The sequence below is a fragment of the Zonotrichia leucophrys genome, chromosome 6 (genome assembly GCF_028769735.1).
Source record: "Zonotrichia leucophrys gambelii isolate GWCS_2022_RI chromosome 6, RI_Zleu_2.0, whole genome shotgun sequence".
Classification (NCBI taxonomy): domain Eukaryota; kingdom Metazoa; phylum Chordata; class Aves; order Passeriformes; family Passerellidae; genus Zonotrichia; species Zonotrichia leucophrys.
Window position 1 is genome coordinate 30767643 of NC_088176.1, and position 27272 is coordinate 30794914.

The 27272-nt window shown below is 44.5% G+C and overlaps 1 protein-coding gene across 10 annotated transcripts in view; it reads left to right on the forward strand.

Annotated features, from left to right (window-relative positions):
* PCDH15 (protocadherin related 15) overlaps positions 1–27272 on the forward strand; it is a 634585-nt gene that overhangs the window by 289976 nt on the left and 317337 nt on the right. Inside the window, exon 1 of one of the 10 annotated variants that reach the window (XR_010440721.1) lies at positions 22033–22066. The exons of the other annotated variants lie outside the window; for them this stretch is intronic. The gene's annotated coding sequence lies outside the window, so the exon portion shown is untranslated. Of the gene's footprint in view, positions 1–22032; positions 22067–27272 lie in introns of those variants that run through there. 10 annotated transcript variants of the gene reach the window in all.

Here is a 27272-nt window from a genome sequence, read left to right on the forward strand (position 1 = left end):
AATAAAACAACTTTCTGAATAGTAGTAACATGCATCCTGGAGCTAAAAGTTTTCTAGCTAAATATTAGAGTTTCTTACAAAAAGTAGTGTAATCTTGGTTAAAATTTGAAATACCACTACTAGGAATGTTTAAATAAGCACAGGACTCCTCACTCCTCTGTCCAGGGCTTCCCGCATCTTCTGTTGCTTTGGCAACTTTGCCTGGCCAAATTTGCGTTTCAGCTGATAGCAACAGTGGCTGTATCCTTGGCAGAGCTGTTGGGCAGGATTTATAGAGAGCAAGGCATTCCTTGGCAGAATGAAAAAGGGAAAAATAAAAGGCAGATTTTGCGGGGAGGATGGCTCTGCTCAGGAGCTGTGTCAGTGACATCCATTCCAAACAAGTAAAAGCAGAAGAATTTTCAGGAGAAATGTCTGTATCAACAGCTACAAAACCATTTCTTATTACTTAGTCCTGGATTTTTAAGGCTTAGAGATATTGAAAAGACAGAATTCTTTGTCTTTTCACATTCCAAGTATTTTAATTAATTTTTGAAGACTTATTTAATGATGCTGAGATTTGGCTCCTGTGGATGGTGCTGATCATTTTCAATAAGGTACAAGATGGTTCTATTTTTCAATATTGTCTTGGACTAATTAATGCCTCATTTAAATTCTAAGGCAATGAAGCCCTGATATTATTTTAGCTATTTCCCTTAATTGCCTTGGTATTGCAATTTGACTTTAATTTATAATTATAAAAAAAAAAAAAAGCTGTAAAACCTCTGTATCTAAAAAGTTTGTTAATGTTAATTTTGCTTTATGAAAACAATTGAACGTGGAATTTCTAAGTCACTGCTTTCAGTCATGGAGTTTTTTATCAGTTTGGGGATGGAAATGAAGGATTGTGGCTGGGTGAGAGAGCAAAACACCTTTTCTCAGTGAGTTGGTTCTCATCAACAGCTACAAGGGGTTGTAGGCTACCAATTTCAGTAGGTATTTTGGAAATGTCCTGTAGTTGTACCTGTTACCCAATTTCTGTGGACAAATAGAAATGGGAACATGCTGGAAATGGGAGATCCCAAGAAAGAGAGGGTCTTCTATATAAACCCTACCCCTTGGTTGAGATTTTAGTCTTGGTTGCTTAAATTCGGTTGTGTGAATCTCAGGCACTGCCAGCAGGGTGAAAAGAAGCTTTAAATCCATGTTTATTTCTTATTTGTGCTCATGCACTGTCCATCAAAAACCAGGAATTGATTTCTAAGGGAAAACATTCTGTAAATGCACAAAAGTTTCTTACACTCTGGAATTTAGAGCTCTTGACCTAAATGTAGGGGTTTTATGTTCTCCATGATGTTCTGGAATAGAAACCTTAGACTGGACAGTAAGAACTTGGAAAGGGTTCCCCATTAAAATCCCCTAAAACCAGGAATGCTGGGTCCTTCCTGGAGCTGGAAGGGGCTGCCCAGGGAATTGGTGGAGTCTCCACCTCTGGAAATGTTCAAAAGTCCTATGGATGTGTCACCTGGGGACATGGGTTAGTGGTACTGGTTGACAGCTGGACTTGTCAATCTTAGAAGGCTTTTCCCACCTTAACCTTTATGAAATTCCATAAAGAAAACAATTTTGTCTTTAACTGAGTTAGGACGACTCTCAATTTGAATACTTGCAGATGGCAGCGATACAGTTTGTCCTGTGGGGTGTTCTGGACATGCTGAGTATCAAAACAAAGAGCAGAGAATCCAGAAGGAACCTTCCCTGACTAGAAGCAGGGAATTGATGGTTGCTACAAATAAAAGAGGTCTGCAGAAAGCTGAGTCTGTGTCCAAGAGAAGAAAATGGGAAAGAACAATATGTGGAAGATTAAACAGTAAGGTGCCAGGAGAACAATTTGAGCAGGGCAGGAGAATGAAGGAATTCTTTCACAAGCACACCAGGTGCAAAAATCTGGCCACAGAGTTTGGCAGATGACTAATAGAGACACAAAAGGAACAGCCAGAGGAAATAAGGCTGGAATAGGAAAGCAGGATGAATATTTTGCATCTGTATCACCACAGAGAAGTTGGAGCAGGATGCCAAGCTCCAGTTTGGAAGGTGAGTCCTTCCTTACAGCCATGCCTTGCTTCCTTGGAGCTATCACCAAGTGTGGGGGCAGAGAAATGCCTTTCCAAAAGCCCTGGCTGGGGATGCTGACCAAAGGCTCCCAGGGAATCTCAGCTGCCATGGGATGGAAAGTGAGGTGTCCCCATGGGGAGACGATGGATAAAGGAGAGGAATTTGGCAGCTGTTGCCTCTGTCAAACACCTTCTGGGAAATGAGCCTGTCTAAGTGGACTTGTACCATTGATTGCTCTGCTGAGCACCACACTTTGCTGCTCTTTGCCTTCCAGCTGCCTTGGAGCTGAACCCATGGGGTTCTGCTTTCCAGCTAAGGAAAGGCTAGAGAGGAATGCTTTGGAATTCTGTTTTGGAATGCTGTTTTGGAATTCTCTCTCCTTTGCACACTTAGCAATGAGTTCCCTGCAAGCCGTTTGTAAATCCAGCAGCATTGGGGGTTTTTACTGCTCACAAAGATGACACAAATGTAGCACTGCACAACCTGCTTGCCAATTGTTCTTATGTTTCTGTCACTGAGTCTTAAATACTTCATGCAAAATGGGGAAAAAATTGTGTGATGTGTTGCATGTAAGGAGAAAAAGCATTTTTTGTTGTTGTTGTTGTTTTAGTTTACTTGCAGTGTAGTGTTTGCTTTGGAATCCCAGGAAGCATTTTGAAAAGTGGAGTGACGGGCAGTGTAGCACAGCTGATAATTTTAAAACATTGAGAAAATTTGGGGGAATTTCTTTATATTAACTCTTTTTGTTAACTCTACTTTATGCTAACTCTTGCATAGCTCTTGCCACAGAATCATGGAGTAGTGTTGAAAGGGACCTTAAAGCCCATCCAGTCCCACCCCTGCCATGGGCAGAGACACCTTGTGCTATCCCAGGCTGCTCTCCAAGCCCTGTCCAACCTGGCTTGGACACTTCCAGGGATCCAGGGGCAGCCACAGCTGCTCTGGGAAGCCTGTACATTCTGTGCTGTTACATGCACAGATGTGCAAGCACAGAGCTCTTTACCTCTCCTTAAACTCCCCGTGTGCCTTGAAACCCTTTGCTAGCTCCGGGGGGAAACAGCTGAACACTAAGAGTCAGGTTTTCCACACCTCCCATAAATCACCAGAAACACCTTTTATCATAATAAATGTAAAGCACAGCATTGGCCTCCAGATCTCCAGCTACAGTAGGAATGGGAATATTTTCACCTGGAGGCCTGGCAGGGTGAGGCTGGCTGGGTTTTAGCCTCCCCTGTTAGCACATGATGGAGGAGCCGGCGTCGCGCACCTCCGAGCACGATGCCAATTATTTTCCTTGGCAAGCTGTCACCTGGCAGGCTGGCTCTGCTTCTGCAATTTCCCCTGAAGTATCTGAGACTAAACCATGCACAAACAAGGCAGGCCATGATTTATTTGGAATGATTGGTTTAGGTGCTGATTCTTTGGGGGAAGGGTGCCATAGGCGCTACATATTTAAATATGCAGAGGAAATTCTGGTTTGGGATGGAGTAAGTGTTCAAGTCAAATTGTTGTGTTATCTTGGCTTTCCTGTGCTGCCTAATTTCCAAGGTGATGCTTTCTGTATTTCCTGCGTGTTCCTTGTCACCTCTGTAGTTTTCTAAGTGGCAAAAAATGTGTTACAAAGAACTATTTGGATTTAACCCTCTGGCAGCAGATATTGTCTCCCAGGAAAAACTGATATGAGTCATGGAAATATTCTATTCCTAACTCATTCCATTGCAAAGCTCATTCTTCTTTTCTGATCATTCTACAGTGATGTGGCACCCTCCAATTTCATTTGCTTTTATAAATATGTGTAAATACATTTTCCATCATCTGCTGCTTTAAGGTGAAGTTTGGATTCAGAGCTATGGAAGGAACTGATTTACAAAGATTGCATTCAGTGCCAACACCTTCATGGTAGGCTAATACACAGTCATCTCCTGGTTCTCCTGCTCTTTGGAATTTCCTAATAATTCACCCGTGGGCTCTTAATTCCAGCAAGTTTAATTTCCCCCACTGGAAAACAAGGAATGATCCATGTTTGTGTCTTGTGAAATGGCATTTACTAGGAAAGGGAAGGAAAGGAAGGGAAGGAAAGGAAAGGAAAGGAAAGGAAAGGAAAGGAAAGGAAAGGAAAGGAAAGGAAAGGAAAGGAAAGGAAGAGGAGACATTTCAAGGAAAGGTGAGGTGAGATGGAAATGCTCCTATGGTATTTTCTCTGACCACGATTTATTAATTTCTTTGCCATACCATGAGTTTATAATTTAAAGGAGAACTTTATCAGTGTGTGAGACCCATTTTTGCAGTTTATCATGTCTTGTTCCAAGATTTTTTTTGCATTTTGAATTATTTGTGAGGCAGCCTCAGCTGTACAAATCCACCCAACACCAATCTGTTGTAATGGCTGTAGTAAAAAAATTAAAACCAAGTTTCTTGTTTTGTAAATATATCTGCAAGTTGGTTTAAACAGCAATAAACCATCAGTATTTAAAGTGTGGAATTGGGAAATGTGGCTGCAGCAGGAAAGGAGTGTGGAGACCAATAGGACATCAAAAGCATTGGACACAGATGATCTGAATTTGAATATGGACATGAGAAAAGTTGAGACAGATTGGAAAGTGTAATGTTTTTATACTTGTTCTTATATAAATCCTCCCTTTTGTGGGATACCAGGGGCTCTTTAGAAATTATTTGTGGGAAAAGAGTAATGATCCTTCCCCTCAGGAGCTTTCAGCAATCTGAAACATATTAAAAACTCAGAAGCAGTAAGATCCAGCCAGCCCTAGCCCAGATTTAAAGTTTAATTGTTGATGTTTGTCATTCACAATGTAATCTACAAGCAGCAGGCATTAGTATATTTAGAAAATCTGTTTTTCTGTTGAAAAAAAGTATTTTAAAGTGAAAAGAATGCCTTACTGAAGGATTGCTTGTGGAAGAGTTCCTTATTTTCTCATTTGCCTTAATTTAATTAAGACAATTATGAAAGTAGAGGATTGGTAACTTTCTGGAAGAGAAGTGGAGAAAAAGTAAACCTACATTAACACTGCATTGTTTTCTTCTCTCTTTAGAGAAGATCTCTTTAGATCTCAAAACACCTGCATTCATAGAGATTTTCAAATGATTTGTCATTTTGTTGGGATGTGAATCACCCTTTCCCTAAATTAGTCAGGCTGCATAATGAATATGAGAGGAAAATCCAGCTGAAATCCCAGGTGTGCATGGAACCAGTTTATCTGAGGGACACAGGCTGAACTTTAAGCACCTAATCCATTTACGTACATATCAATTACCCTGTAATGGTTAATTATCCATGATCCCGTTAGGAGAGCAATCAAGCAATCGCACATGTTACCCTTTTCTACAATCATCACACATTGGAGGCCACCTTGTAGGAAATATTTGACCTAAATTTTCAGTAATTACTAAAAAAAATATTCAGATTATTTGCAGATTTATGAGAACAAGGCAGGAAATTTGCATTCATTTTCCGGGATAGGAGTTCAGGAGTTTGGGAGCATTTTCAGAGTTTGTTTTTGTGGTGTTTTAAAGGTAGGGGTTCAAGTTCTCAGGCTTATCTCAGCTTCTTGAGGTGTCTCTGAACAAAGTGCAGGAGCCTTCTCTGTGCCCAGCACCATCCCTGAGGTGGGCACAGCAGCAGAATGTGCCTCTGCAGGGATGGACTGCTGGGAAATTCCAAATTCTGGAACATTTGAACTGGACTAAGGTGAGAGCACCCACTGCATCACGTAAAGGACCACACAAAGGTGCTCCTGTTGCACATTGGTTCTTAAGCTGGTGCCAAAATCCCACCCTAACTCAATCCAGGGAACCATCCTGGGGCTTCAAATAAAATTACAGCAGTTAACATTCAGTTTGCTGAGTGTAAAGATTAAATTATAGCACTACTGTTTGGTTAATTTTAATTTTTTTTTTAATGTAGATGGTTTAATGTAGTTGTTCCTCAAGCACACACTTAAGGGAGGAAATCCCTGAGCATCACAAGGTTTTTCCCCCACTGTGAATTTGTTTTCCATAGGATGATTCCCTTGGGGAGCCTGTGGAATTAAAGGCTCTGTTTTGTTTTGTTTCCTTTGGACAGGTACTAAGAGCTAATAATAGCAGTTAAAGTATCCTCCTCCTTCTCTTTCATTAAGAGAAGATTGAGGCCAGGCTTAGATCACTTAACAGGGGACATTAGCAGATGACAAGGTGCAGAAGGGCCACGTTAAAGGGTTTTGCTACTGTGATGTCCTGCAGCAATTTTGGGATTGAGCTGGGCAAAGGGAACACAACATTCTAAAAGGCAGATGAAGTTTCTTTTTTCAAGAAACTCCTCAGTAATCCTGTGTTCCTGGGGGTTTGGGTGTGTTTAGGAATCAGTGCTGAGGCTTCTAAAGCAAACATAAAAGCAAGGGAAGAAATCGGCCCTGCTGGAGTCTGTAACCCCTGAGCTTGGGTGGGACATTGATGCTCTCTGCTTTGGGTACGGAGGGAAGTGAGGAACATGAAACTCTGGCCTCCAAAATGCAGAGCCCTAAATACCTCCACATCCTTCTCATTCTGCTTAGACTTCAGAACAAAGAAGTGTCACCTGTGTGCTAAGTGACCAAAGAAACACATGTGGGGTGAAGTAGGAGCACCCTTGAGTGCTGTCAGTAATTGTGAGAGGCCCTGGGGTTGCCTCAGGTGTTGGATCTGCTCTGGGCTGGAGGCTATAAAAGCTGCGGAATTCTAGGATTGTGGTAGAGGTTGCTGCCCTAAATGTGAGGGTCAAAAATCACTTTGGGTCACCTGTTGCTGAGTTGAGTTTTGGCCAGAGCTGAAGAAGGCAGCAGCATATTCAGCTCTGCACGTGGAAATATCTGTGTGCTATTTTTGGGTCTGCTCCAAGTACAAGGAATGTCTGATTTTGTCAGTAAAGAAGTGACATAAACAGCTTCTTAGTGCATGAGGCTTTGCAAGGTCTTCAAAGCTGTAGCATTTCAAGAAAGAAGCAGTAATTATAAATCACAAAAACTTTCTTGTATGCTGTTATTTCATGGTAAAAGGTACCTTGGAGTCTGTGCTCCGCATGAACATTTTTGGCATTGACTGCTCAGCTGTTTGTTCAAAGGGGATTTTCCCTATGATCTAGGGGCTGGAAACCCCCATTTAACTCATCCTTGGGTGACTATAGCTTGGTGCTGAAGGTGCTCCCAAAAGCTCAAGCACATCTGATTTTCTGCTGAAATGGTCCCAAAAGCTGAGGCACACTTAATTCTCTGCTGAAGATGGTCCCAAAAGCTCAAGCACATCTGGTTCTCTGCTGAAGATGGTCCCAAAAGCTGAGGCACACTCAACTCTTTTATGGCCTCCTGGCAGGTGAAGCTAATCCAGCTCTGAAATGGAGAAACTTCAGGAAATTTTCAGTGCCATATGGATTTTCTCAAAAAAGTGAGCATTCAGTAGCTGAAGGGAAATAAAATTGCCAAGTGAACACAGTCTCCTGGCAAACCTCAGTAGCCATGGAGCCACTCCTGTCCCTTTCTCAAATCCTCAAGAGGGTTATCAGGGTGCCTTGCTCTCATGGGTGCACCATCTGATCAAAGCTCTCCTTGTCTGTCCTGTGCTTAAGCACCTTCATTTCTCATTGCTTTATTTAATCCCAGAATAGAGGCTCCACTGTTACTTGCTGGGTGTTTGCCATGGTCTCCTGAAAAGCACCTGCCCCCAAATTCCTTCTCTGCCAGCTGACATGGAACTCCACCCTAGAGCTCATTGCAAGACAAGACAGTGACTCATTCTTCCCTCTCAGAAATAGCATCCAGAAAGCTCAACAGAGGAAGCCAACAATGAACACAAGGATTACAAAAATGCTCCCATTCTCCACGAGTTAATTTTAGAGTAAAATCAACATTTGTTCATGGTTTAGAAAGATCTCCATCCTCATTATTAGCGTTGTTATTGTCACTGTGACTATTTTTGCACAGCCTCTTCAATTTGCAAGGGGGTGTTTTTGACCAAATGGGAAGTTGGGTGTTCATGGTAATGAACAGAGGATTGGGTCAAAATCCCTACACTGGAGGGGTGAATTTCTTTACAAACACAAAGGATTTCTGGGAGGTTTGGTTTCTTTGTTTTTCTTTTGGAGCAGATGGCAGTGAGAGTGACTTCATCATCCAATTCCTGTTGGCTGTTAGAACCTAAAAAATAGTTCATACATAGAGATGCTGGGGAGAAACAGGAGATTTCATTTCTGCAGCATCTCCAATGTGAGAGTCATGGTCAGGTCTGGGGGGATTCCCACCAACCCAATCTCACTGTAACTTACCCTTTCCAAGTTTTTTTGTCCTGGTTTTGATCTCATTTGACTTTGCTGGACATAATTTCTGCCTGTTTTGATCCACTGGTATTTTGTGTTGTGAAGACAGTAGTTTTGAATCTTCCCAAAGACAACTTGTTATTTTGTAGGGAGGAAAAAAAGTTGGCTTTCATCCTTTATTTTGACTGTCTTTGATTTGTGAAATGGAGTATTCCAGGCAACAGCCCTGTGGAGGAAAATCTGCTAGGTTTCTGTACTGAACAGCAAAGCTATGAGCAAGCTAAGTGATGATAGGGAATATAAATCATGCACACAAAACAGCCAGAGGTTTTGGTGGAGGCAGGAAGGCAACAGATCACCACTTGGCAAAGCTGATGGCTCTTGCAAAGGAAAGAAAACACTTTTTTCCTTTTTTTTTTTAATAGGGATAAAAATCTTAATGATGGTAATTGTCCAAAGATTCATAGCTGTGTGTGGGAGAGGGAAGTTCCCTGTTAAAAGTGCTGCTCTGACCAGGGTAATGCCTGGGGGAAGGGGAGAGGATGGAAAATCAGCCTTTGCCATGTTGTATTCTACGGAAGAAATGAGGATTGTCACAGTAAAGTTTAAAAGCTTGAAGCAAGACAAGATGTAATGGGAGTTCAGTTCTAGTAAAAATGAGATGCTGGTCTTTGGTGGAGTGTCTTGAGGGCTTATTGTCCTAAAAGTTCCCTTTCCCATTGAAATTTTTTCATTACTCAGCCTAAAAGTGAATTTCAGTGGAGAGGTTGTTGTAGTGTTTATTGAATTACCAGAATACTTTCTCTCCCCAGTATAAACAAATGTCCCTAAGCAAAGCCAGGTGTTGCTTGGCAAAGAAAATGCTAATGTGTAACTTACCACTGTAAGAGTTTCCTGCTGCTTTTAAATAAATGAAATATTTCCTCGCTTTCCCCAAGAATGTGTGGCTATTTAGAAATAGAGGCTTCTAAAATGAATGGATGTATGTTTACACTGCCTTTATATTTCTTATTTCTATCTTGTTCTACTCAGCAGGATGTTCACTTCCTAATATTATTCAGATTTAGAATTAATGCAGTTCAGTTGTACTGAGTATAAATGTATAAATCACAAAATGAAACGCTGTTCTCCCTTGAACATAATAATTGGGTATAGATCTAATGCTCCCACTTCACAACTAAATTTCCCTTGAGGGGTCAAAAAGGTGACGTGACATTTTAGCCCACGGGTTGAGAGGGAAGATTTGCAGTTTAAGATGTAAATTTTGCTTCTGAATGTGGAACAATAGAGGATGCATTATTTATTAATTATTAATCATAGAGCCTTGACAGCTTGCAGAGATGGGTAGAGAAGAACTGTTTGAAACTCAACAAGGGAAATCGAAACTCAACAAGGGAAATGCAGGTCCTGAACCTGGGCAGGGACAGCCATGGGCACCAGCACAGGCTGGGGGACCCTGCTGGAGCAGCTTTGTGGAGATGGACTTGGGGGACACCGAGCTGTCCCCAAACCCAGCAGAGTGTCCTGGGGACACCGAGCTGTCCCCAAACCAGCTGAGTGTCCTGGCCCAGGGAGGCCAATGGAGCTGGGGGCAGCAGCAGAGCATTGGCAGCAGGGCAGGGAGGGAGGCCGGCCCTGGGGCAGCCCCGGAGGCGCCTCTGCAGTGCTGTGTCCAGCTCTGGGTGCTGAGCACAGCAGGGCCAGGAGCTGCTGGAGCTGAGCAAGGGCCTGGAGCATGTGGGTGCCCTTCCAGGCCAGGCTGAGGGAGCTGGGGCTGCTCAGCCTGGAGAGGAGCCCCAGCTGAGAGGGGCCCTCAGGCCTGGCTGGGCCTGGCTGCAGGGAGGGGCAGAGCAGGGCCCAGGCTCTGCTCCGGGGCCCAGCAATGGCACCAGAGCCACGGGCAGGGCCTGAGCCCAGCAATTGCCCTGCACAGGAGGCACAACTTGTGCCCTGGGCAGTGCCCAGCCCTGAGCACATTGCCCACACAGCCTGGGGGCTCTCCTCCCTGGGGCTGGGGCACAGCTGGCTGCACACAATGCTGTGCCCTGGGCTCTGGGATGGCCCTGCTGGGGCAGGGAGGGGACACCGGGTGCCCACTCAGCTCCTGCAGCCTCACACACCCTGGCATCCTGTGATAATCCATGATAAAACACGAACAAAATCCCAGTATTTGTCCATTAATAAGCTGCTGTTTCATTACACAAAGATTGGTACCAACCTGATACTTGAGATCTGTTACAATTGTCATCGAGAATGCAAAACAGTCCCAGTGATTCCCACTTGGAGCTTATTGAATACCATTTATTGTCAATCTTCTGCCAGACAGGACAGAACAGCCCAAGAATGGGCAGGATCATCAGTATTCCTGTGCTGTGAGCTGCTTTTGCTGTTCTGTGTTTGATGTTGGCCTGCTCATGTCATGGCCATTGTGGTGTCCTACTTAGATAAATTCCCTTTGTTTGAGCTGCTTTTTGAGGGCATTACAGTGATCACCATTTAGCCCCAGGCTGACTTTACTCCAAGGTTACTCTTAGGTTTAGCTGGGCCAAATACTCAGGAGTGGTTTTTTATAGGTACTAGGGACTGCCACTCTTCTGACTACTATTCATTAGGATTTCTACTTTTCAGCCTCAGTTCACCTTGTGCTCAAGTGGGTTACTCCTTATTCTCCCTGTTATTTCTTTTAATTTGGAGACAAAGGAGGTGGGACAGGAGGAATCCAGGATCAGCCAGACTGTGAGCATGACTTCTTTTATTCCAGCATCCCATCTGATCCAGGCTGGCTCAGTAGAGGGGAATGAAGTGTGAAGTAAATCTGGGTCTCCTACCAGCAGCCAAAGCTCTCTGTGACAAAACACCTGGATTCAGTACTGGAAAAAGGGATGTGGGATCCTTGATCTCCCTCAGTCAAATCCATGGCTGCTTCTAGATGCTGGCACACCCAGGAATTCAGTCTCCATGGATTCTTCTGCTCAGTGAATGTAAATCCCAAGAGGTAGAATTGTACCAGCAGTGAAATAGGTGAGAACAGCATGCCTTGAAGGATAGGGGATATCTGCCTGTGAAAAAACATGGAAGTAGGAAAACTAACATCCAGCTGAGGGTTAAGTTTGGGAATTCTGAAAGTTTTGGGGAAAGCTGAATATTGCAGATCATATTGGGGAGTACTGGTGGAGAGGCAAGGAGATATATGCCACAGGGTAGGAGTGGGTTCCATGGAATTCAGGATGTGGCCACTGTGACCTTGGCAGATGGAAGAATCCCCCAGGAGCCCCTCAAAACAGCCCCCTGAGGGGAGGTGGGGACAGCCAAGAAGATAACAGAGAAAAGAAGGTGGGAGCAGAAGAAGTGGATCATCCAAGTGCATGAGGAGGAAACAGCACAGACGAAAAGGGAGAGGTCCCAAGGAGGTCCTGCAGAGGCAGGCAGAGGAAAAGGGAGTGGTAGGAACTGAGGCAGCCATGGAAGGGAATAAAGGCAGGAGCTGGGAAGCTGAGGAAAGGCAAGGAAGGATGAACACAGATACACCATTGAATTTTGGAACTAGCTGAAGGTTTAGTGAAGATATACAAAGGATGGAGAATGAAGAGTTTACAAAATGGGAACGTACCAGGAGAGTTGGGAAGAAAGGGGAGAATAGGGATAAGAAGAGATTAAGCTTAAAGCAAGGGAGCTGTTTTGATCAAGACAATGTACACAGGCATAATTAACATTTAGCAGGGAGAGAGAAAAGGCATTTTGTGATCTGGACTATGTTTTGAGTTTATTTTCACAACAAAATATAAATATGAGTCAAAGGAAGGTATTACAAAAATGTTCTCTGCGTATCCACTTGGATCTGGCAATTAGAGCAGAAGAGTGCAGGAGAGATTTCAAGAGGGCTCTCTAGTGGTTCTGCAAGTAGAAGTGGCTTCATATGTGTGATGATATGAGAGAGAGCAAAAATAAGGCATAGGGATGATGGAAAGTGCCAGGGGAGCCCAGGTTTCTTCCTTGTTTTTGGTGTCCCACCCAGAAGAGCCGGGCAAGGATAATTCTGAGCAGTTACTCTGTTGGCACAATCTGTGTAAGGGTTGCAGGTATAGAGGTTTCAGGTAGAAAATGGCCAAAGTATGAGAAGAACCCACCTTGCTCTTACTCCAGCAAATACATGGAGGCCTGGATACCTGGAGATGGCCTAACTCTTGCTTGGTTCAGCCAAACACCGGTGGGGCTTGCAGCTGTGCTTTTCTCTGGGAGCATTTCATCCGGCTCTGGAATATTTCAGTATAAAAATTAGAAATGTGGGAGAGAGAAAGTGAGATGGAAAAGGGATAAGGGGGGTTATCTGCAGAAGATTTTAAACTGGAATGTTAATGACTTTAGTCTCTTCTGTACAATTCTCAAAGCCCCCTCAGGTCCGTCTGAAGTATTTTATTGTATTTCCTGTAAGACTGGAATCAACATAAAGATGAATTTGGGGAATACTTAAAGGTATTTTTAACCCACCTTTGTTCTTTTCAATATGCTTTAAACATGTTTCCATTAGCTTTCCCAATACTGCACAGTGTTCCTACTTCTGAGAGCTGCTTGACCCTTGCTCAAAATCTATCACATAATAACACATTAATGTAGAATGACTCCACAAGGCGAAGGTGAAGGCATCGAGTGTTTCCAATCTTCCCTCCTCAGGTGGATAAGAAATGGGAGGGAAAATATGTTAAATACACATTGTACATTTTCCCTGCTGCCCCGTGTTCATCCAATCAAGAATTTTCCAGCAGTGAATAAGCACAAGATATGCAGAGCATTTTTAAGTAAAACCTGCCAGATTTAGGAAGGAGGCAGGGAAGCTGGAAATTCAGTGCTCTGGGATTTGCCATGGGCACTGTGGGGAAGCAAGGATCCTTCCTGCTCTTCCTGACTCCAGGCAATCCACTCCAGCCACGTGTCAAATAAGCTCCTTGGCACTGGAAAGGTGATTATTGGCTCCCTGCTCACCTGTGTACAAGACTCAGTGTCAGGAGAATCAGCAGCATTGCCATCGTGTTGGACTGATGGCAAAGTCTCCATTGGAATTGAATCACTGAGTGTCTCGGGAGAAGCTCAGAACTGCACAACTGTGAACTCCTGGTCATATTTTAAGACTCTCATCCTAAATATTCCCATTCACTCAGAGAATAAAAGGGAAATAATGGAATCATGGGATTGTTAAGGTTGGAAAAAACTTGTAAGGTCTTCAAGTCCAACCATCAACTGCTGTGTTCACCATGTCCTCAAGTGCCACATCCACATGTTCCTTGGACACTTCCAGGGATAGGGAGCTCATCCCGGCCCAGGGCAGCCTATTCCTGTGATCCAAAGGCCTCCACCTTTGATCCCAAGGAGCTCCAAAAGAGCAGCCTCAGAGCTGGGCCAGTTGGTGCTTTTTTGATGAAAGTCCATTGAAACTCACTTTTATCCAGAACTGAGGAAAAGAGGGTTTGGAGCACAGAGGGGAATTCTCCTCTCCTGCAGGTTCCCCTGTGAGGCTGTGGCTGATCCATCCCTGGAAGTGTCCAAGGCCAGGTTGGATGGGGCTTGGAGCAGCCTGGGACAGTGGAAGCTGTCCCTGCCCGTACCAGGGGTGGCACTGGATGGGATTTAAGGTCCCTTCCAACCCAAAGCATCCTGGGATTCCATGATTCCCTGGCAGCTGTGTCTGATGGGCTGTTTGCAGGTGCTGTGTGGGATTTGAGTTGAACAACAAAGCTCTTCTTTGCCACCAATTTTAACTTGGAAGCTCTCAGTGATAGGACTTCTGTCTCCAGAGAGAGAAAGAGACTTGGAGAGGAGGAAGAACTGGACAATGCACACAGGGTGGGATTGCTGAGGTGTCTGTGCAGGGCCAGGGCTTGGGCTGAATGATCCCTGTGGGTCCCTTCCAGCTCAGAATATTCTGTGATTCCATGAACTGGAAAAGGAGAAAGTCTAAAAGAGCTCAGTTCAAATAAGAGAAAGGATCTCCCACAATGAGATACCCACAGCCCTCAACTAGAGGCACCAAGGAATCAGGAGGGCAAATGCTCCTCTGAATCCAGGGAAAGTCTTGAATTTGTGGTGAAAGACAACAGAATGAGCTCAGTTTTCTGTCTGTCCTCCACAGTGATTCAAACCCTCCTATTCAGAGTAACAGTGCTCAGCACTCCTCAGAGACCAGTTGTCTGCGGACACCAGGGAAGCAGAGGGGAGGGATTTGTGGTTGTGGGGTTGTTGCTGACAACAATAACTGCGGGATCGTGATGTTATTTGGGGTGAACGTGCTCGGTGCCGGGAGTGGGTGATCTGGGAACTGACACACAGCCAGGGATTGGTGCTCTTGGTTCATCTCCTCTGATACTTTGGGTGCAGATAGCAATGATTCATGGGCATTTTTTTATTTTTTTTTTTTCATCCCAAAAGATGACTTGGGAAGGAAAAAAATTCTCTTCTCTTAGCGGTAGTGTTTAGGACCTGGGGAACTGTACGGATTTCCTTCTCTAATCTGTGGGAATTAGCCCTGACTGACAGGGAGCCAGCATGCAGTTGACTTACAGTCCTCAGCTAACTTGCAGCTTGTAGAATTCCAGGAATAAAAGGCTTCTTGTCCAAAGTGGAATTCCTATGAGGATCCAACCAGGAGGGTCAATGCCGGAACGGAGGCTGCCATTGTGTCCTGGGGGAGAATCCATGCAGGTTGGAGAGCAAAAAGTTCTTTTTTAGGGGTAAATTTTCAGTGTGTGGTAACTCCTGATGGGGGCTGTGGGGTGTGAAAAGAATAATAATATAAACTATAATAATGTAATATAAACCATAGGAGTTCTGCTAAAAGGAAATTCAGTGGATTGTTGTACTGTGTAGGACTGCATGTGTTATGCTGTGGTGCTTTAGAGCTGCAACTCCAAAGAGAGCCTTTTACCTTTCCAAAAATTTAATTGTGAGCAATAAACCATTAAAGAATTGCCATTTGAAGACTAAAATTCCAGGTAGTGAAAAGCAGATAATCAAATGAATGCCTTGAATGTTCTGGTGGAAAGTGAGCAGAGTGTAAGAGAAGGTACCACAGAGAGAAACAAAAATATTGAAAAGCCCTGGTGCAGTGTTTGCTTTATTGCTGGAGCAGTTAGGGAAATCTCCCAGACAGGATTACAGCTTTTCCAAAATTATTGGATGAGGACATATCAAATCTCTCATAAGAATATTTGGATTTAAAATACCCCTTTGCTCCAAAGAGCATTTCATTTTGTGTGGTGCCTTTCTCTGCCCTTTTATTGCTGAAGGATGAGCAAATAATTGAAGTGGGGTTTGTGTATTTCCCCTGCTGCCTCTGCCAGCTCACCTGGGGAGAAGGAGGCGGGCTACAACTCCAAACGAGCTGGGTTCAAGCAGGGCAGGAATAAAATGTTCTTTATCCACAGCTCAGCCTGTGACGTCCTCGTTGCTGTAGTAGGGAGTGAAGCCAGGCCATGGCCGTGGAGCTGTTGGGTTCCTGCCTTGCTGAGCAGTTCTGCACAGAAAAAAACCTCTTTTTAAGGCTGATTTTTTTACCTGCTTGTGGACAGTGCCTGCAGGACAGATGCACCTGAACTCTGTCTCTAGGACCAGGCTGTGGCATTTGGATGTGGCAGTGGGGTGGCACTGCCCTGGTACCCAGGACAGCTCTCACAGCCTCTGCATCCAGAGGGGGAAAGGACAGGGAAAACGACAATTCCTGTGTTTTGTGTGATTGTGACTTCAGTTTCTTATGCTTGAAGTGCTTGTTTAGGGTTCCAGCCTTGGGTGGGTTTAAAATGGTGGAATGGGGTTAGGAGCTGCTGAACTTTTAGAGCACCAAGAGTAAAATGTACCCATTTACCAGGCACTTTTTAAGTGTGTATATATATATATATATATATATATATATATAAAAAAGTGTTTTTATATTTGTATTTATGTGTGCACGTGCATTTGCTCTATGTGCTACATTCCTCTGCCACTTTCCAAACACGGAGTGAACTTTCACAACCCTGCTGCATCTTTTGGGATCCCTGGATCCCCACCCAGTGCCTCTCACTGGGACATGCAGATTTTACAAGAACCAGGCAGCCTCAGTATCCCCACCAGGCTTCCCTGGGCACCCTGCTCAGCTCCAGAGCCTGTGCCATGCCCTGCACTGTAAACATGACACGTGCCACACACCCTGGTGAGGCTTTAGAGGTGGATTTTTATCCTCTTCCAAAGAAGAAAAGCTCATGTTTTCTCTGTCCAGCATGGCACAGAAGGGGGATTCTATCCCAGGACTGACTTTCTCTGCATTTTTTATGGACCAGCCTAGCGAGGAATTATCTCTTAATCTGGCTTTGCAGCCCAGTATAACCTGCTTTGCTGGCAGGGATTCAGCAGCCAGGTGAGGAATCCCAAAACTCTCTGTCCTGATGCTAGAATTGTTTTCCTGCTGAACAGAAGTGCTGTGGGCTCTTTCTGGTCCTGAGGGGCTGGAGCTTGGATTCATTTCCCATGTGGAGGATGAGGAAATCCTGCTCAATCCTGGAAATCTCCATGCCTTCTCCAGCTGAGTGAGTGTTTGTAGAAAGCTGGAGTAGTAATTCCCTGCAGGGCTTGGGATGTGGGAGTGAGGCCACAGGAGGTGAAGCATGAGGAAGCCTATTTGTACATCTTAGCCTCTGGATTTCACCTGGCTTAAGGTGTGAAATGTGGTTCTCAGCCTCTGCAGCACCAAGTTCTGCACGTGCACAGAGTCACGGCTGGGAAATGAGGAGGGAAAACTGCAGCAGCACCCGTGATCTGCCAGCAGCACACGGCTCCCCTGTGGGAGAGGAGCATTTCCAGCCTGGCCTCTGATTTGGGCATGGAAAATTCCATGTATTTCCCTGAAATCGTGGCTCAGCTCAGGGCTGGCAGGCTGGCTGTGCTCCACAACATTGCACTGAGGGCTTTTCCTCCTGCTCTGCTCCAAAGCCTCCCAGCTGGGATAGAGTCCTGTCATCCCTGGGAGCATCCCTTGTCCAAATCCCAGTCTGTGCAAAGCCCCCTCACCATGCTTGGAGTCCTTGCCCTGCTGGTTTTGTGCAGGTATTTTCAGGACCTGCCCCAGAATTGCTCCTGGCACATCCAGCATCATTTCCAAGGCAGGATTGGACCCAAAGTGTTGTGTTTGCAGTGAGAATTCCAGGTTACACCACCATGAGCTGCCCTGTGCTTTAGATGTGAAGTTACTGTGTGGGTTCCATCCACTTAAACCTCCTGCTTCTTTAAATAGGTGTCCTTGGCCAGCTTTTCTCACTCTGTTAATCCCAGCACAGATGAACTGGCATGAATAGAAATGTTTATGGCAGCTGCATATGGAATATATCTGATTGTTGCACATAGGCAGAGCTCTGGGCTTGTCATTTGCTGCTCTATAAAGAGTCTTGGATAATCTTTCTGAAAGGAGCTGTGTAAATGCAGATATAATTAGCTTTTTTTTTTTCTTTTTTCTCTTTTTTTTTTTTGGAAATAGATATCTCTTAATAAAGCACTGGAGCACAGAATAGCCATTTCCTGTGATTTTCATTCACATAATATTTATAGTGCTGCAGAACAAATGAGCCATAGGAAAGGCAGAGAAATGAATGCCGTGGATGAACTTGCCTTGAGAGGAGTTTGTGATCAAATTATGAATCTAACAAACTACAGTAAGCCAATTACTGCTCCTCCTGGATTTGTCAGCATGCAGGCTCAGTGGGATTTGGTGTAATCCCTCCCTGTGAACAGATGGGCAGATTGCAGGGCTCTGCCCAGACTTCCAGAGGGAAGATTGTCTTTCCTTACCCCCTTTTGCCTCTCAGTGACAAAAATACTCACAAAAGGATGCACAGAATCAGTGAGGACATTTCTGACGTGTTCCTGTGCAAATTGTCTTTAAATTTTGACCATTTTCTCCTCCCCAGAAGGTTTTTTTTGCCTGCTCAGGGGCACATTGTGACATCGGGCTGTAGATAGAAGGTGGTCAGCATTTTACTGGGAGCTCTTGTTTGCAGGGAATTACAGAACACCCCAACCTTCTCCTCCAAGGTCAAACCAACTGAAATGACAGGAAATAAATAGGAATCATTATTAGTCCTCCCTGAAATCATTTTCATCACAGTCACTGAGTTGCCATCTGCATCTTTGGCCTTCTAGAGCTGCAAACTTTCTGCTTTACAGGAAGAAAATAAAAATGTTGCATCATCAGGCGGGAGATGAAAAGATCCTGTATTTGTCTGCTGCAATTCCAGGAGCTTCCTTGGGCTCCTTGTGTTGCTCCTTACACAAACCAGACACCTATACAGCAGAAAGCTGTCAGTACTGTCTTTGCCTCAACTAAACTACAGAAAATGTCGAATTCTTTAAGATTTTTGACTTTATTGCACAGCTGTAGTCCTGCTTTTAACTGGAAATACATGCTGGTAACTTCTAGACTCGATCCAATATTTATTTCCTAAGCAGAAGCTTCAACTTCCCAAGTCTATTTAGCAACTACTCAGTAAGAAAAGAAATTGCTGTAAAATGTCATGAAATAAAATCATTGGTCCCACCAATGCTGAGCAGGGCCAGTTTGGGTTCAGACCAGGTTCTCCAGGGCTTTGTCTAGAAAAAAACATAAAGATGGAGACTCCAAAGCCCCTGCTGCACCTCTTACCTGTCCTTGAGAGGAAATGTTATACCTCATTATCCTTATTGATTGCTTCAGCTTATGAATCATGGGACATCCTGAGCTGGGAGGGACCCACAGGGATCATCCAGTCCCACTCCTGGTTTGCCCAGGACAGCCCAACAATCCCACCCTGGAGCTCTGGCAGCCTTGGGGCTGTTCCCATTCCCTGGGGAGCCTGTTCAGTGCCCCAGCACTTTTTTCCTAAAAGAAAAAGCTCTCCTGTTATGTCTCCTCTGCCACATCTGAGCCCTGTCCTTTAACAAGGTTTTGAGTTCATCCATTTTTCACTTGTCCACCCCTTCAGACCACACTGTCCTCACTTGGATACAAAAATATCGTGGGAGACAGTGCTGAAAGTCTGGGAAAGTCAATGGAAATTATAACTGCTGTGTCCTCATCCACGTTCCATCCCTTTATTATTTCTGTCACTGTATCCTAGACAGGTTGGTCAGGCATGATTTAGCTTTGGTAAATCCAGACTGACTGATCCCAGTCACCTTCTTCTCCTCTGCATGCCCAGAGACGTGTTTTGGGAGGACAAGCTCCATAATTACCCAAGATCTCAGTGTCATCTGAGGCGTTTAAAAGAGTTGGAAGATGAGAAGGGACTTTATGCAAGTTTTAAAACCTGTTGTACTGAGATATAAGAGAATCAAAGCTCTGTATTGGGATGTAAGAGAACTAGAGCTCTGTATTAGGGCAGCTCTGTCTGTCTGGGACAGCTGGGTTACTTTCCTAGGACAGGTTGGAATTGGCAGATGGGGATAATATTGAAGAACACGCAAGCCTCTAACAGAACTTTGGCTCCTGCTTTTTACAAAACCAGAATTTATTTCCAGATCATCCTCTCCCTGAGTGCAGAGAAATGCACCTGAGTCTGGCTGAAGTGGAATTTAGCCTTTCCTGTGCAAATGCATCCCAAGGAGAGTGCAGCTCATCCAGGAAAACCCTCAGTGAGAGGCTGGCCCTGGCTGTGCTTGGGTCAGAGTGTTGGGGAGAGGCAGGATGCTCACAGAGGAGAGGGAACCTTTCCTGAGCACCTTTGCTGCCAATCATCATTATTCCTGTCAGATCCTCCAGAAGAACTCCCTGCTGCCAAGCACTCCCAGATCACCACAAGGTGAATTACTTCCTTTTGATGATGTTCTGAGGGAACGGGAAGCTACCAACAATAACATTCTTGGAGCATATCAAATATTGAATGCACATGTCTGGGAGCAAGGAGCCTTTTCTCTCCTTCAGAGGCAGCTTCTCCTGGGTTGTCCTTTCTGCCTGGAGGAATTCTTCATTCCAGCGGGACAAATCCTGCCTTGAAAATCTCATACTGATGATTTCATGGGAGCTGGCTTTAGTGTTTTGGGAACATGTGAGGAGTGAACACTGTAACAGAAATACAGGTCTGTGTGAGGGACAGGTGGATCTCACAGCACAGATAAATCTTAATAATAAATGGTAGAAAAAACTAAATATAGCACACAGCTACTGTATATATATATATAAATATGTGTGTGTGTGTATGTGCGTGTATGTATATATATATATATATATATATATATAATCTAGCACAGGAAAGAGGAGTTCCTAGGTATTACTATGGATATTATATTTTTAATTTTATTTTCATTGTTTTTGGTGCTCAGGTATAAATAATATTCCAGGTCTTATAACACAGTGCTCATTCTGATTTTTTTTTAGATTTTATGAGGTTTTTGGAAAGAAATTAAGGTTTTAAGTCATAATGGTAGTTGGGGCTTGTGGGTAGGAAGCAGTAGCATTAGGTAAGTTTGCAACAACCTTGTGCACTTATTTTTTGGAAGGACTGAGGAGTAATTTTAGTCCCAGTAGAGGTTTTCAAGAACTGGAGTGCTCTGGTGTTACAGTGGTTACATGACCATATAAACCTTGTGTTAGGAGCTCCCCTTTAATAATAAATAAATTAAAAAAAGCAAATACAAACTGAAAGAGGGGGAATTTTGCTGGGATATTGGGAAGAAGTTTTACCCTGTGAGGGTGGGCAGGCCCTGGCACAGGGTGCCCAGAGCAGCTGTGGCTGCCCCTGGATCCCTGACAGTGCCCAAGGCCAGGCTGGATGGGCTTGGAGCAGCCTGGGACAGTGGAAGGTGTGGAAGGGGGTGGAACTGGCTGGGCTTTAAATTAAATGGGATGCAGTAATCACTAAAATTCCCCTTTTTAAAAAAAATCATAAGTAGTGGCAGCATGGCAATCAACACCAGGCAAGGAAAATGTGAGATTCCATGAACAGTAATTACTAAAGTAACACCAAATTACCAGACAGCCCAAACCACGACTCTCTGATTTAAATAAGCTCCATCAGATGCCCGGGTGGTCTCCCATGAGTTGCACGGCGGGTCCGTGAAGTTCCCAGGAATTGCAAAGGGGATTTTCAGGGAATGCTGTTTCAATTCCTCGAAGGTGAGTAACAGCTTGCTTTAGGCACCTGTATCCCGGGGGATGAGAGCATCAACCAGCAGCAGCATCGCTCTGTCCAGCAGCATCTCTCTGTCCAGCCGGGCTCCAGCGGCATTCCTGCTGTCCTGGCAAACGATGCCGGGAGCTGCTGCCTTCCCCGGCACCGAGCTGCGGGCAGACGGACAGAGACACGGACTCGGAGCCGGGGAGCGGCTGCTGGGGAGCTTCGGGGGGTTCGGTACCCAGCGCTCCGAGCCAGGGGAAACCGAGAGAGGAAGAGAAGGGGAGAGACAGCCAGGGGAGCTGGGAGCGGGGGAGTGCCCGGAGCCAGGAGGGGCAGGAAGCGGGAAAGAACCAAGGGGAGGTGGGAAACCGGGCTGGGTTAGGGGCAGTGCCCGGAGCCAGGAGGGGCTGGGAAGTCGGGCAGGGAGGGGGGCAGTGCCCGGGAAGCCAGGCTGGGAGCGGGGGAGTGCCCGGGGAGCCGGCAAGGGGCAGGCGCATCCCTGCCCATCGCAGCAGCGGGAGCCGGCGGGATGCGGAGCCGCCGGTGGGGAATGGCCGGGCGCGTCCTGCTCTGACATGCCGAGGTATTTTTGTGTCGGGTTGTTGGATGCTGGGCTCGCTGCTGCTCTGTCACAGCGCTGGGGTTGCTCGGGAAGAGGAGAGAAGGGTGCAGGTGTGTTCTTGCTGTTCTTGCTCCCGGGGGAACTTGCTGCATCAGCCAACACCGCAAACTTTGAGCTGCCAATTCAGACTGGGGGGTCTTGGGTTTGATTTCCCTTGGAATTCAGGTAAAAGTAAGCCCAGGACTGATATTTTATTCACCTCTTTAGAAGAATCATGTCTCGTGATAGATTTGCAATGGGGGGAATCAGTAAAAACCACCGGGCTTTAATTTAATGTCCTTAGTCAAACTGAGGTCTGTGTCTTTCCACCAGAGTGGTTTCCCTGCAGTGAGGCAGGAAAGACCTGAGCACTCGCTTTCCCCTTGTTCGGGATGGAAATTCGTGCTGGTGGCACAGTGGAGGTCCCACAGCTCCGCTCCTCTTCCTCAGAGGAATTCCTTTGCAGCTCTCCCATGCCCAGCAGCATTCTGCCTGGGCTTTGCAGTTTGTAGAGGTGAGGATTAGGAAACTTAAGGGCTTGTACTTGCCTAATTTATTGATTACCCTCTATATTCAGTAGTTAGTGCTCTGTTAGTACTTTCTGTAAGCTTCTCTCTTAGTTAACCTTAATTAAAAAAAAAACACAACCACTTCTTTTGGTCATTCCTTGAATTCCTTCATAATTAACTCTTCTCACTGCATACTTTTGTTTCGTTATTTTGTTGTTTTGGGTTGTTGTTGGCTTTTTGTTGGTTGCTTGGTTGTTTTTTGAGTTTTGGGGTTTTTATTACTTGTTCCTTATCTGTTAATTTGGTATTACTTTATTAATTACTGTTCATGGAATCCTGCATTTTGCTTGCCTGGTGTTGATTGCCATGTTGCCACTACTTATGATTTCTTTTTTAAACAGGGGGATTTTAGTGATTACTCATCCCATTTAATCTGGAGAACTGTAAACAAGTGCAAATGAGTAAACAAGTAAACTTGATGTAGCATTTGAAGGCAGAGGGGAGGTGTGTGCTTGTATTTCTCCACACCAAGGGAGGTGGTGTTTAAGGTGCTGTGTTGTCACAAGAGCACAACATTCCCTGTGGAAGGGTAACCCCAAGTCCACATTTCCTTCCTTCTTATAAAGCCAGCTGATTGGTGGAGCTGGCAAGCTGATATTACAGTAGATATGGTAAATAATTAATGATATTAATGGCCTGGACTTTCACATGGTAGAGTTTTGCTTTGCAGGCTTTACCTGTGAATTCTCAGTTGCTCTTATCAGAATTTCAGGGTGGCTTTGGGGTTTTCTTTGCCAGGGGAGGCAGCAGAACGGTGAGCCAGGGGTTATTTGATGCAGTTTATCTGCCTGTGGCAGCACTCAGGTTTCAGGAACATGATCCCTGTGGCTTGGCAGGTGCACCCCTAAGAAATAAGAGTGGAATTTAAGCAGAGGACAGCTCTGCTCAAGGATGACGCCTCCACTCCCAGCCCTTGTCTGGAGCTGCTGAGGCAAGAAAGTTCCTCCCAGGTGCTGTGTTTCACACCTTACCCTTGGAGAGGCAATGTGCAGCCTGTGGAGAAGTTTGGGGCTCGATATCTTCTTTATGGTGTTCTACTCGTGCTAAATCACTGCTTGGAATAATTGTATTGTCACCTTGTGTCATATTTGCTCAGGTGTAATGGCTCTGCCACAAAGGCAGTCGCCTGGAAAATTGTGCTGCAAAATTTTTTAATGTTCCTTGGAAAGGTGGGAAGGCTTTAGAGCCTTTTTTCCCCTTCTGCTTTAAAAGTGGGGGTTTAGAATTTTTTTCTTTTTCTGTCATTTTTCTTTTTATGAGCATCCTGTTGTCTGGGATTGTCTGGTAATTTCTTCTTTTAGGAATAGGAGATGAGTCTTTATACTGAAGAAAATTTTCCTCACAACTACTTTCAAATAATATGAAATTAACTAAATTTAAGCTCTTTAGATGAAAAATAAAACTAAGTGGCCATGCTGTATTCTGTCACAGCTTGCTGTACAGCTAAATTGTTGTAAGGGTTAAAGGTATAATGTGAAAATTAATTCCTTTTGTGCTGCAGGCTATGGTTTGAGATGGCCAGTTTTAACTAGCTTTTTAAATTGTGGATTAGTATTTTTTGTGTCTTTATGAAAGGCTCTTATTCACAATAATTAGTTTTATTTAAAAAAAAAGAAAGAAAAATTTTCATAAAGAGTGGACTTGTGAAGGGCATTGGTGTAGTTTAATAGCACCAGTGAACTTTTGGGGCTGAGAGGTGGCAATGCTGATATTTGGAGGCAGTTTTAGCACCACTGGTTCTGAGTTCATCATTCTAAATGTGCATTAGGAGCCTCAGACAGGGAAAGACCATCTGCATCTGCAGCTGTGGGGCTGCTACTGCTGCCTTAATGCCAGATCCCTCCTGGTGTCATCACTGAGCCCTTCCAAAAACGAGGATGGGGTTGGGCTGCTGCTCTTTAGAATGCCAGAAGGGTTTGGGTTGGAGGAAACCTTAAAGCCCACCCAGTGCCACCCCTGCCATGGGCAAGGACACCTTCCACTGTTCCAGGGTGCTCCAGCCTGGCCTTGGGAACTTTCAGGGATCCAGGGCCTGCCCACCCTGCCAGGGAACAATTCCTGATTCCCAGTATCCCATCTGATCTTCCCCTCTGGCCATGGTAATCTGTTCCCTCTTGTCACTCCATGGCAAAAAAATGGAAGTTTTATCATTCCACTGGAATTAACTCACACTCCTGCTCCTCCTCTGTGGTTTCCACTGGGCTCTTCAGAGCCCTCCAGGAAATGTCTTGCACTCCCTGTGTACCTGACCCTGAGCTGAGTCTTTCTGGATTTATTCTGTTTCTTCTCCTTCAGAGCCTCCAGTTATTTCTGGGTGCTGTCCATGGCCTCCCCTCCATGTCCTGTGTCCCCACTGTGTCACACAGGACCAACCTGTTCCTGCCACCAGCGACACAGCTACTGCTGAAGAGTTTAATGGGATCAGTTCCAAGTCTGAATTTTAAGACCCTCTAATAATCACTTAAGTTTTCAGGGGTTCTGCTGTTGTCTCCCCATGAGCCAGATGCTCACCTACCCCTAAATGCCTCTGCTGGTGGCAGCTTAACTCCCATTTTCCCACGTGACACTGCTGAATACTCAGCTAAACCCCAGATTAATGGGATCTCCAGCGTTTGGGGAATGTTATCTGGTGAATAATCTCTTAGTCTCTCAGGAGCTACCTTGTGCTGAATAATAAGAAATTTGGTCATGTTTCTCAGTGCTTTCATCTCTTTGGAAAGAAATTTGAAGGGAAGAGCACTTGGGTCTCTGTGCCACTAAAGGAAGTGATGTAGGCTTGGAGAGAATTCTTCTCTTAAGCATGAATAATTAATTCCCTGCTCTTTAATTGTCTGCAGTATCCCACTTAAAGGAAATGTTGGAGTGGTGTTCAATTTTGTGTGCAGTTTGTTTCCAAACTCTGCCTTTGACTTTAATGGCCCCTACAGCTTTTATTCCCTTTATGATGATTTCTTCTTTTGTACCCTTGTGTTTCTTTATATTTTATTTCATTTCTTTTTTCATTTTCACTTCTTCACCACTCTTCCCCTCCCTCTCCTCCCATGGTAAATATGAACACCCTTACTGAAAACAAGGTCAGAAATTTCCTTTGTAGTTAAGACTCACTGGATTTGATGACCTTGGAGGTCTTTTCCAACCTTAATGATTTGGTGATTAGCCTTCCCAAAGTACCCATTTTGCTGCAGAGAAACCCACATTGTTCTTTTCCTGACCTCTGCCTTCATAGAGCACCCAAAAAATCTTCATAAAGTTCTCAAAACCAGGAAAACACTGCATTCTTGGAGATCTTCCTGACATTCTGTTACACCAATTCTCCGTAGATTTTCTTTTAACTTCTTCATTGTGTCTGGTTTTAGGGTTTTTAAAACTCCATAGGTTTCTATGAAAAGCCTTCTAATGTTGGAGGTAGATCCCTGTTAGCTGTGCACCCATACAGAGTCCTTCATCTTGAGAATCTTTCCCTCTCTCTTTTATCTTTGGAATATTTGGCACCTGGCATTTAAAGATTTCTGGACCTCCTTCATTTTCAGATACCTGAGATTCTCATTTCAGTTGATTTTTCTAGTTACTTCCCTTAATTTCTTCTCTTTTTTTTCCCCAAATAAATGCTGATAATCCTTAATTACAACCCCTTTTTCTTTTGTTTTTCCATCTTGTTTAATCAACTGATTATCATTCAAATCCAGTTTATTTTCTGTCAGTGAATCCTCTCCAAACTGAGAATGAATTAACCTTATTTCTCCCAGATACAAAGGTTTCCTGCTGGATCAATCCTCTATGAGAGCAAACAAATTAAGCTGCTATTTGTAATTTTTGTTCTTTGTATCTGGAAAATGAGATTCCCCAACAGTGGCCCAATTTCTGGAGAGTTCTTAATTCTCTTAAGGACACCACAGGCACCCATGTGTTGCTTCCAGTTTAAGGCATTACTGCCCCCCAATGCAATTTACCTGGATCAGCCCTTCCCAGAGGGATTTTGATCTCAGCCAATATTGAAATTTAACATATGGCTCTTTTCTGGCTCCCTGTCTCCATCTCCCAGGGAAAATCCTTTGGAGAATCTTGTCTGGAGAAGCAGTAAGATCAAGTTTATTGGTTGCTCCAATGGTTTTGCCTTTCTGGCAGCTCTTGGAGAGAACCAAAATGGAAAATTTCTGTCCCAGGTTAGGACAGAGGTGGGAACAGCATTGATGTTTCCACCCTGCCATTAACTGTGGCCCCCACAAAACTGAATAATCAGAGTTTATTTCATCTGGGGAGCACAAGGGATGTGGGATTTGTTTGCTCTGTCCTGATGGAGCACAGACATTCCTCAGAACACATCCCTTCAAATGCTGCTGCTTTGGTCCCTCTGTGGAGAAGATATTTTAGATTTTATTTCCTCCAATGTAAGGTGGTCCCAAGTTCATGCACACATAGATCCAAACTGTGGGTTTGATGGAGGGAGGGAGAGCTGCAAGGTTCCAGTACAAAAATCCAGGCTTTTAAGAAGAAAAATTTTGCATCACAATATCCAAAAGAATTGTGAGCTCTCTTAAAGCACAAAATGTCTGCTGAAATTTTAGAAAGGTTTTTATTATCAAAATTCGTCAGTGACTTTTCCTCTTGGAACTGTTCAA